We start from the raw sequence: 9,120 nt of genomic DNA, 5'->3' as shown, positions 1-9,120 counted from the left end.
TCTTTAATTTACCAGGCTGGAACAATAATATTTTTAAAACACCAGAATTGCCTTTTGAATAAAATACTTATTTTCAACTAGTTTCACTTAAGAATACATTGGTGAAACAAATCTTCTAGGGAAGTACCTTTTGTTTTATGCAGTATGTACAAGAAATTCTGCCTAGGGCAACAATCCATGGCATAAATACAAGGAGGTCCAGAAATGCATGATTGCAGCCAAGGAAAGTTAATGTCTCCAGAAGGGTGATGCCCACACAGATCAGGTTCAAAGGCTTGCCAGGCCCACAGAGCACTGTGAGTGGCGACCTGCAGCTCTCAGAGTTGCTGTTCCTTGTGTGAGAACAGAGCATCCACAGGACAGAAGACCCAGCAGGCTGGCACACATCTGGATCTAGGTCAGTCCCTCCTACTGTGATATATTTACTACCTCTGCCACTCTTTATCAAGTATCTTTTCAAATGACCAGATACTCAAACCTCAGCAAGGAACAAACAGAATCAGCTCACCAGCTGGTAGTGCTCTTTATTCCATCTGTAAACCTCTCAGTTCTAAATTTTGGTTTCTGCAAGCTTTACACAGCACATGGTAAGAGGTTTCACTGTGCCTTCCATCACTCTGAATTAACAGTGATAATAATAATACTTAACCTTCGTAGAGTTCTTTTTATCTTCACAATGCTTAACTAACATTAGCTAATCATATTACAATAGCTGGGCTGCTTATCATTCCTACTCTTGACAGTGCCATGAATAATCTGATAATTATTTCTTTAGCTCATATAAACAGCTTGTCCACTCTCATGTCATTTTCTATTTTGCTTAAGCTATAAATATCTGATATTAACTGAAGAAATGGTGAAGTTTGCCAAGCTCATCTTAAACTAAAGCATAAAATTGCATTAATAAGGTATGTCTGAGACTGAATATAAGCAAATTCTGTGCATGTTCTTTTGCTGTATTTTTTATATCTATATCTCTAATTATGGGAATTTGCTAAGGATTGTATTGTGTGAGAGTTAGAATGACTGAACTAGTTTGCCTAGAATCTGTTCATGCAGATTTTTTAAAACCACTCTGTATTTATTTCAAACATTGAGTATTGGTGTACTATTTGATACCAGGCTGTGGTAGTGTATACACAGTAGTAGGCAGAGACCATGGTTTAATCAGTTTACAGCTTAGTGTTCAGATTCTGTTTTATTGTTGAGAAGCACAAAACTCTGTGTCTTTCCAACACACTAGTCAGAAAACTAGCCTTAGGTAATCAGCAGTAGGATCAGGAATAGGAATTGCGAACTTCCTGTGTTTTATCCAGTGTCAACTCTTCTTGTAGAATGACCATTTTGTAGGGAAGAAAACACTTCATTTCAATATTCAGAGGTGAAATAGATTTCTTTGGAAAATAACTCTCTCAGTGCCCCAGTTTTATCCTTTTTCAGTGGAATAGCACCATTGCATTATCCCATGAGATGTATTGTGGTTTGGATCATGGTTGTTTGCCAGAGGCATTGAGATACTCAGCTGTAGATAATGCAAAATATTTGCACTGATGGTGCATTTACTTTGGGTCCCTGGCCTCTGATTATTGTTTAACATCAGATTGCTTTGAGCTTTCATCCTTGGGTCTTTATGCTTTACACTCCTTGCATTGTCAGTCCCCTGCTTGATCCAAGGTAGACACAAATGATACTACTACATCCTTACTAGCATCTGTAACTGAATCAGTTATCCCTGCCCCGTCTCTAAGAGACAAGAAGATCCCATTATTATTACTTTATTAATACAGTTTTGCATGCATGGTGCTTTATAAGGAAAAGATGAGTCACTGTTCCAAGAGATCTCACTCTATAAATTAGATGTGGCACATGGAATGACGACAGTGAAATGATGGGGGAAGGAATACATTTTAATATATGAATTTATTGAATGATTTTATGAAAAGAAAAAAAAAAACTCATTATGAAAAAAATCTATGCAGCTCTCCTGTCTAAGATATACAACTCAAAACCAAAAGCTAAAGAACTATGTTCAAAATGGGGCTAGACCCATTCCTTCTGCATACTCAGCTCTGCTGTAAGTTTGGAGAGGACAGCACTTGTTCCAAAGAAGGTACGGCAGCACTTCAGTAACAACTTTATTCTTAGTCACCAAAAGAGATATTAAAATTAATAGTGACTCATCTCAGCAGGCATTCAACTGCAGCCTTAATTCCAGTCCTAGTGGAAGGTTAGCAGTCATAATGCTTTAATGTAAGAAGCACACGTTTTTACAAAATTACAAATACTCCAAAAGCACAAGTGAGCATTTCTTCTGTTTCAGTCTGTGAAAGACCAGCTTCCGTTGTCTCTGCAGCAGGGCACTTGAATCTGACAGAAAACCTACTCTGGCACTAAAGATGTGCCCTGAATATGCTCCTTTCAGCCACCCAAGTACCTCTGCACCATCTAGTGGTACAAACTGCTACCAATAGGAATCAGGGCAAGAGAAGAGAATTTTTACTTCAGGCAGAAAACATAACAATTATTGAAGAGGAAAAAATAGCAGTTTTGGCTGTCCTACCCATACACTATAAGCATCTTGTACACCTGTATACATGGACTACATAAAGTGCTTATCATCCTAGGTGTTCCTTATGCATGTTAAAGTCAGATTCACTTAAGTCCTTCAAGCTAAATTAGTACAAAGCAAAATATTTAAATGCTTGTCACCTGAACAGTCACACAGCTCACCAAAGGGAATGTTTCATTGAAAAGAAGTAACACTGTCACTGTGAAGCTCAAGAGAAAGCCACAATCCAGGAATACTTGGAGGCTGGGCATGCCATAATCATGCATGACTGCACAGTTAATTAAAGGAATTTCCCTCCCTGGAGATCTTTACAAACTGTCTGGACATGGTCTTGGGTGACAGAGATGTTCCTGCTTGAGCAATGATTGTTAGACCAGATGACCTCCAGAGGTCCCTTCCAACCTCAGCCATTCTGTGGTTCTATGAACAAAGAGAGGGGATTTTGGATACAAGCAGGGGAAGAGAAGGTGAAATTGAGGAACCATCAACACTCTTGGGCAGCATTTATCTTGGTTTGCTGTGGTAGACAGCTTTCTTACAAGTCCAGCAATTTGGTATAGATGCATCAAACAGCTACTAGTGCAGAGAAGGCAGGCTTTGTGGAATGCAGAAGCTCCTGAGAGGCATAGCACAGGGCAGCTCCCAGCAGCACATCACGAGGCTGCCTGCTCTATTTCCTCTGGCAGACCTGGAAGAAATTCAGCCTGGAATGAGCATGGCTAAACTGTAAATAAGTGCAGTGTGTTTGTCTCTGTCTGGAAGGTTTTGCATGTATGAGAGTCCCGCATGAAGCATGATGTTTCTTCAGGACCACCCTGTCTTGTTTTGCATGGTGTTCACAGAAACCTGAGTGTGATGCTAGTAAATAGAGACAAGACTGTGTCTGTGTCAGGAAAGCTGGCTGCTGGCAGCCTGGAGAAGCTCCCACTAGCTGGCCATCTGCTTATTTTGTGTTCTTACATTGCCACCCTCTGACAATCTGGTGGATTTAAACACTGCCACTCAATGGACAGCTGAAGTTTGAGAAAGGCATGTACATAAAGTACAAGCCTGAATACAACACTGTAGAAATGCATTGCTACTGCCATTGTTTCATGTGAATTGAGTATCTTTCAGGTATATCCCTTGTATATTTCTCATCTGCTGCTGTGAAAATTTGTTTAAAAGCTGATTTGGTGATGTGTAGCAGAGACTGAGAATGTGTAACAGGAAGAGATGGGGATGTCTAGCAGGGAGAGATGGGGATGTGTAGCAGAGAGAAAATTTGACTCAGTGCAAAAAACAGATTAGTCTCCATGAGTGTTCTCCAAGCCCTCAGAAGAATTAGATACAAGAAATGTTACTCTGTGTATTGTTAAAGAAACTACACCATTACTGTTTAGGGAGGCACTCTTTGTCAGGGTGTGTAGTGATAGGACAACAAGTAATAGTTTAAAACTTAAAAAGATGGATTTAGATTAGATATAATGAGGGAATTCTTTACTCAGAGGCTAGTGAAAGACTGGCACAGGCTGTCCAGAGAAGCTGTGAAATCCCCATCCCTGGAAGTGTTTAAGGCCAGGTTGGATGGGGCTTTAGGTCTAGTGGAGGGTGTCCCTGCCCATGGCAGAGGAGTTGGAACTAGGTGATTTTTAAGACCCCTTCCAACCCAGACCATTCTATAATTCTATGAATGAAAGCAGGGAGTATTTATTGAAAGTTTGTGGAAGCAGGAATATGAAAACTTTAAGACCAAAACACACAAGTACACTGTACACAGAAACTGTGAATATTAATCCTAGCACAAAAACAGAAGCTACCGCTGTATCATGTTGAAATCTGCTCTTTCCCAAATATTGAAGGATATATTCTCTATTCTTGGCCTACCTTTCTTCCTGACCTACCTTTCCACCAAGAGCTTAGCTATGAAAGTCAAATAACATTTGTAGCTCTTTGAATGTCAAATGTACAACAGATAAAGGGAAGAAAGTGCAGTATACTGGGTAAACACTTGTATCTTTTCATATAAAATGTTCAAAGTAATTTTATATAATAAATACCTTCACCCAGAATTGCCTACATCTGAGAGAGTAGTGCATTAAGAATAACTGGAAAACAAAAAGCTATGCATATATTTTTTTGCAATGGGAGGGATGTTGTATCCATTTCAGAAATCATTTCAACTCCCTTTCAGTATTTGTGGCTTTGTTAATTTCAGCTGTGTGTGGCATTTTATGTATTTATTTTTTTAACAGCATCTTATCAGTAAAAAAGAGATGTCAACAATAGTGAGCATAGTGAAGGCTTACCAAGACAGTTAAGGGGACAGGGACAGAGTCATATACAAGGAGATCCTGAAGAAACTAATTATTTAGCATAGATAATAGAAGACTAGTTCAGTTTTCTAACTTCAGTTATCTGAAAGGCTAAAGACTTTTCATATGTTCATATGTTTTCATATGCTCCTATGTTTATATTTTCATAGCCAGACTTTTCATATGGGAGCATAATGAAAGAACAACAGGTAACAACCATGAACTGCAGCAAAGTGTTTTTGTTTTGATTTGTTTTTCTTCTTTTATTCCCTTTCTGTTGTTTTATTATATCAATGGAAAGAGCACCTGAAGCTTAAAAAAATAAAAAAAAATAAATAAAATAAAAAAATAAAGAGCATTTCTGGCCTGAGTTTAAATACAAATGAACAGAGACCCTTAAAAAAGACAAGCATACAATAAGATTATGAGGTTCAAATTCTACAATTGACACACTATGGTAGTAAAGAATAAATAAATGTGGCTGCTAAAAATAGTTTGATTTCCTCTGATTATAAGAACAGGTGCTTCTGTTTATTCACGGGAATAATGACTAGGCTTTTTACACCATGTTTATTGCCATAGTATTTAACTGGAGTTGAGAAGATTCCTAATTGCTGTTCTGTTTATTTACCCATCTAAGAGATTATAGTTATATCTTAAATTTTTTATACCTTAAACCATATTGTGATAAAAAGCAGATGTTAAGGACCCTGAAGTTAAAATCAGTTCTCTGGTTAATAAAAAAGACTGAAGTAGGAAATAAGCTTTAGAGCTTGAGTCATCTAGTAAAGGAATAAAAATAACCCCGTAATTAAGAATTATCAATAAATGAGAAAACTCAAATAAATAAACTAAATAAATAAATAAGAAAAAAATGTATACTAACATTTTAATGAACAATTTGAAAACAAAATGAAATATATATTTGTTTGAAAGTGATTCAGGATTAGAAAGCAATAGAACACAAAATATTTGCTCAAATATAAAAAGATATTTATGTTCAGTGTTAGCCTTGGTTTTGGTTAAAACTCAGAACTTGATTTTCTGTACCTGAAGGGTCTATATTTCCAAAAAATCTAGATTTATGAGAAGGAACATATTTGCCAAAAGAAAATATTATGCAATGGGGTAAGTATGGCCAGCTGAAACCCAAGTAAGAACTAGACAGATAATCACAAATAAAGATCTCTCCTCTCTTGGATTGTCTACAGCTAAAAAGACATAAAGAGAGATGAAATGAGAAGAGATTTGTCTTCTGCTCTTGTATGAGGAGTCAGGAATGAAGGAGTGAAGTTGAACCAGGAAAAAAGCAGGGGGTTGAGAGGAAGGTGTTTGACTTTGTCTTTGTTTCTCACTGTCCAAATCCATTTTCACTGACACTAAATTAAATTAATTTTCCCTATCTGTTTAGCCTGTGACAGTAACTGGTAAGTGATCTCCTTGTCTTTATCTCAACCCACAATCTTTTTCATCTTATGTTCTTCCCTTGCCCTGTTGCAGAGGGGGAATTAAAGAGTGGCTGGGTAGGTGTCTGGCAGCCAGCCAAGGTCAACTCACAACAATCACAGAAGATGGTGATGTCACAAAAGAACATTAAGCAAGAAAATACACTGGTCTAATCAGGACTGGAAAGCTACTGATACGTGCTCAGATAAATTCTTTTGAGAATGATCTTCAGAGACAAAGGAATTAGTTCTATATATATTAAATACAACATTCTGGATACATGCAGGTAAAGGACATGTCTACAGATAAATAGCGAAATGATATTCACAACCAGATAAAAATAATGCATATACAACGTGAGTATTATGGTGTTTTCTGGCAACTGTGATTTTAGTTGTAAGGATTTAATAATAAATTGACAACAGAAGCAAGAACTATACTTAAGCTGTTTCGTCATGGAAAAAACATGATTTTTTTTTTTTGGCTTTGTGAAACTAAATTGTCTAATTTTGTTGCCTTTCCCGAGAAAAACTCTGGTCCAGAAAGGAATCATCACAGCAAAAATCAGTCCAATTTTTTCTTGCTTTGGAAAGCTATGAGCACGAGAAAGCATGAGGTTATAGTGGAAACTGTTTTGCAACTGTAACTACAGTGGCCTAAATGAGTGCATGTTCTGATGTGCAAAGATGTCCCAGATGAATACTTCTACTTCAGAAAGTATCGTTGTGCTCAGATCCCAGGCAGCTGAACAAAATGTCCTTGGTGTTTCCACTGCAGACAGCACATAGTCTCAGTATGTTGCTCTGAAATGGGAAAGAGTAGGTGTACACTGGGGTGTTCACATGATTTCCTGTTTGGGGCGGTATTTGTCTGATGTTCATTTTAACATTCTACTTAGGGTAATTTTACTTCTAAATTCTCAAAGCACATAATTAAGGAAGAGGGTTAAATGGTTGATTTTATTAAGTTAAAAGCTCTATCTAAAGTATGTGCCAGCTTCCAAAAAAAAAAAAATTAAAAAAAAAAAAAATGGAAAAGATTCAGTTTTATCCTTACTTTCCGGAGTGGGCATTCTTCCAGACTCTGAATCAAGAGAAAAGAAAACCTGCTTAGAAAACCTTATCAAGTCAATACACATTCTTCTTCTCCCACATCAATGTCTGCCAGATGCCTTGAAGTGCCAGCTTTAGCAGCTTCCTGCCTAGTTCCCCTAGACCAGTAATCTTTTGAGGATATTAGTAGGAGGAGCATTGTAATAGCACCGATAGGATTCTAGCCAGGGCTAGAGTCTTGTTCTGCAAGAGCTGCAGTCCAAGAATGGCAAGACTGAAATCGTCTATCTCAAAAGGCTTAACAGAAGCAGGACGTTTAAAGAACAGAAAATGAGACCCTTGAACTCTGTTCCCATGCCATAGGTAACCTTGAGAAAGCATACGCAACTTTCCCCTCTCTTGAGTGGAAGAGGTTGAGAGCCTAAAGGTGCTGCCAGCTGGACATGACTTTTAGGTACAGGTAGCTTGGAGCCTGTCTCATCTCTTTTTTTTCTCACCGTCATCAGTTGCTGCATAGTATCCCAGCTATAGTGTGCCATGAGTTTGCATGGGACAACATCTAAACTTTGCCAGTTGCAACTTTGGAATGGTACAACTGAATGGGAAAGTATTGCAGCATGGGCATGGAACTTCAAGCAGGAATAACGGCACTGACCTCACATAACCTTAGCAGACCTCACATCTCTCATCCTCTTCTAGGGTGACTCAATGTGGCATTGACATAAGCGATCCTCAGTGTTAACCAATGGTATACATGGAAGGAAAGGGAGGATTTGGAAGTAAACAAGTATTTAGGTGAGGGAGCCTTTTTAAAACACAAGATGCTTTGCTTACACTGTATTTCAATGAGAAAGGAGGACTCTGCTGAGAAGTGAGACTTGAAGAAGATGAGACAGATAAAAGCTGAAAAATATGAAAATGATGTCAAATCTAAGCAAATAGGGCAAAGTGACAAACTGCCAGACAGACATGGAAGATCTGCAATTAACAGTTTAAAAAAAAAAAAAAAAAAAAGACACCCAATTAAAACAGAAACAAACCAAAAAAAAGTATCCACACAGGCAGACTAAGTTCACCTCCTGATATTTCTTTCTCTAACTCTGGTGTCCTTATTAGTAAGATAACAATTAAACAACTGTATTGAAAAACCTGGTGAGGAGTGTTAGGTCTTATCTCCTACATGAAGACCTGCTACATGTGGGTTGGATCACGAGGTTTGTTCCATGGCAGAGAGCATGTAAATTTGTTTCCCATGAAATCATGGAAATTCCACTGTGTGAAAATATTGGGAATCTAGGAGTACATAAGTTTCTTTCTCTAAACATTTTTTTCCATGAGAGAAAGTAATACAGCTCTACATTTTTTAAAGATAAACACTGTAGGTTCTTTCTATGGACATGTATACTTAGACTATCAAAGACAGAACATGTGAGAAAATATGTTTATTTCACTTGCAAGGGAAACATATAGTTCCTCTGTCCCCTTCAAGTTTCAGACAGACATATGCATGACCACTATTTTATGTCTGTTTTGGGCACCAAATAGATTTTTTTAACCTTGGAAAGCCTTAGCTGGAAGACTTGTGTTTCAATATTAGCTGGAACAATAACAAGTTGAAATACAATATGTATCTTGGTCTGGAAGTGAAATAGCTGATACCAGTAATGAGTTGGATAGAATTTCATGAATATGTACCCGTTCACATTAGTTCTTACAACATAAAAATTATAGGGCATAGATAATAATAATTTTCCTACTA

The 9,120-nt window shown here is 37.5% G+C and overlaps 1 long non-coding RNA gene across 2 annotated transcripts in view; it reads left to right on the top strand.

Annotated features, from left to right (window-relative positions):
* The first annotated feature begins 232 nt into the window (after positions 1-232).
* LOC106017517 (uncharacterized) overlaps positions 233-9,120 on the top strand; it is a 30,328-nt gene continuing 21,440 nt past the window's right edge. Inside the window, exon 1 of one of the 2 annotated variants that reach the window (XR_011806652.1) lies at positions 233-397. This is a non-coding gene — a long non-coding RNA (uncharacterized lncRNA). Of the gene's footprint in view, positions 398-465; positions 588-9,120 lie in introns of those variants that run through there. The other variant, XR_011806650.1, reaches the window with a different exon arrangement.

Source organism: Anas platyrhynchos, chromosome 1 (genome assembly GCF_047663525.1).
Source record: "Anas platyrhynchos isolate ZD024472 breed Pekin duck chromosome 1, IASCAAS_PekinDuck_T2T, whole genome shotgun sequence".
Classification (NCBI taxonomy): domain Eukaryota; kingdom Metazoa; phylum Chordata; class Aves; order Anseriformes; family Anatidae; genus Anas; species Anas platyrhynchos.
The sequence above is the reverse complement of the archived record's forward strand: the minus strand, read 5'-3'. Positions and strand labels throughout refer to the sequence as shown.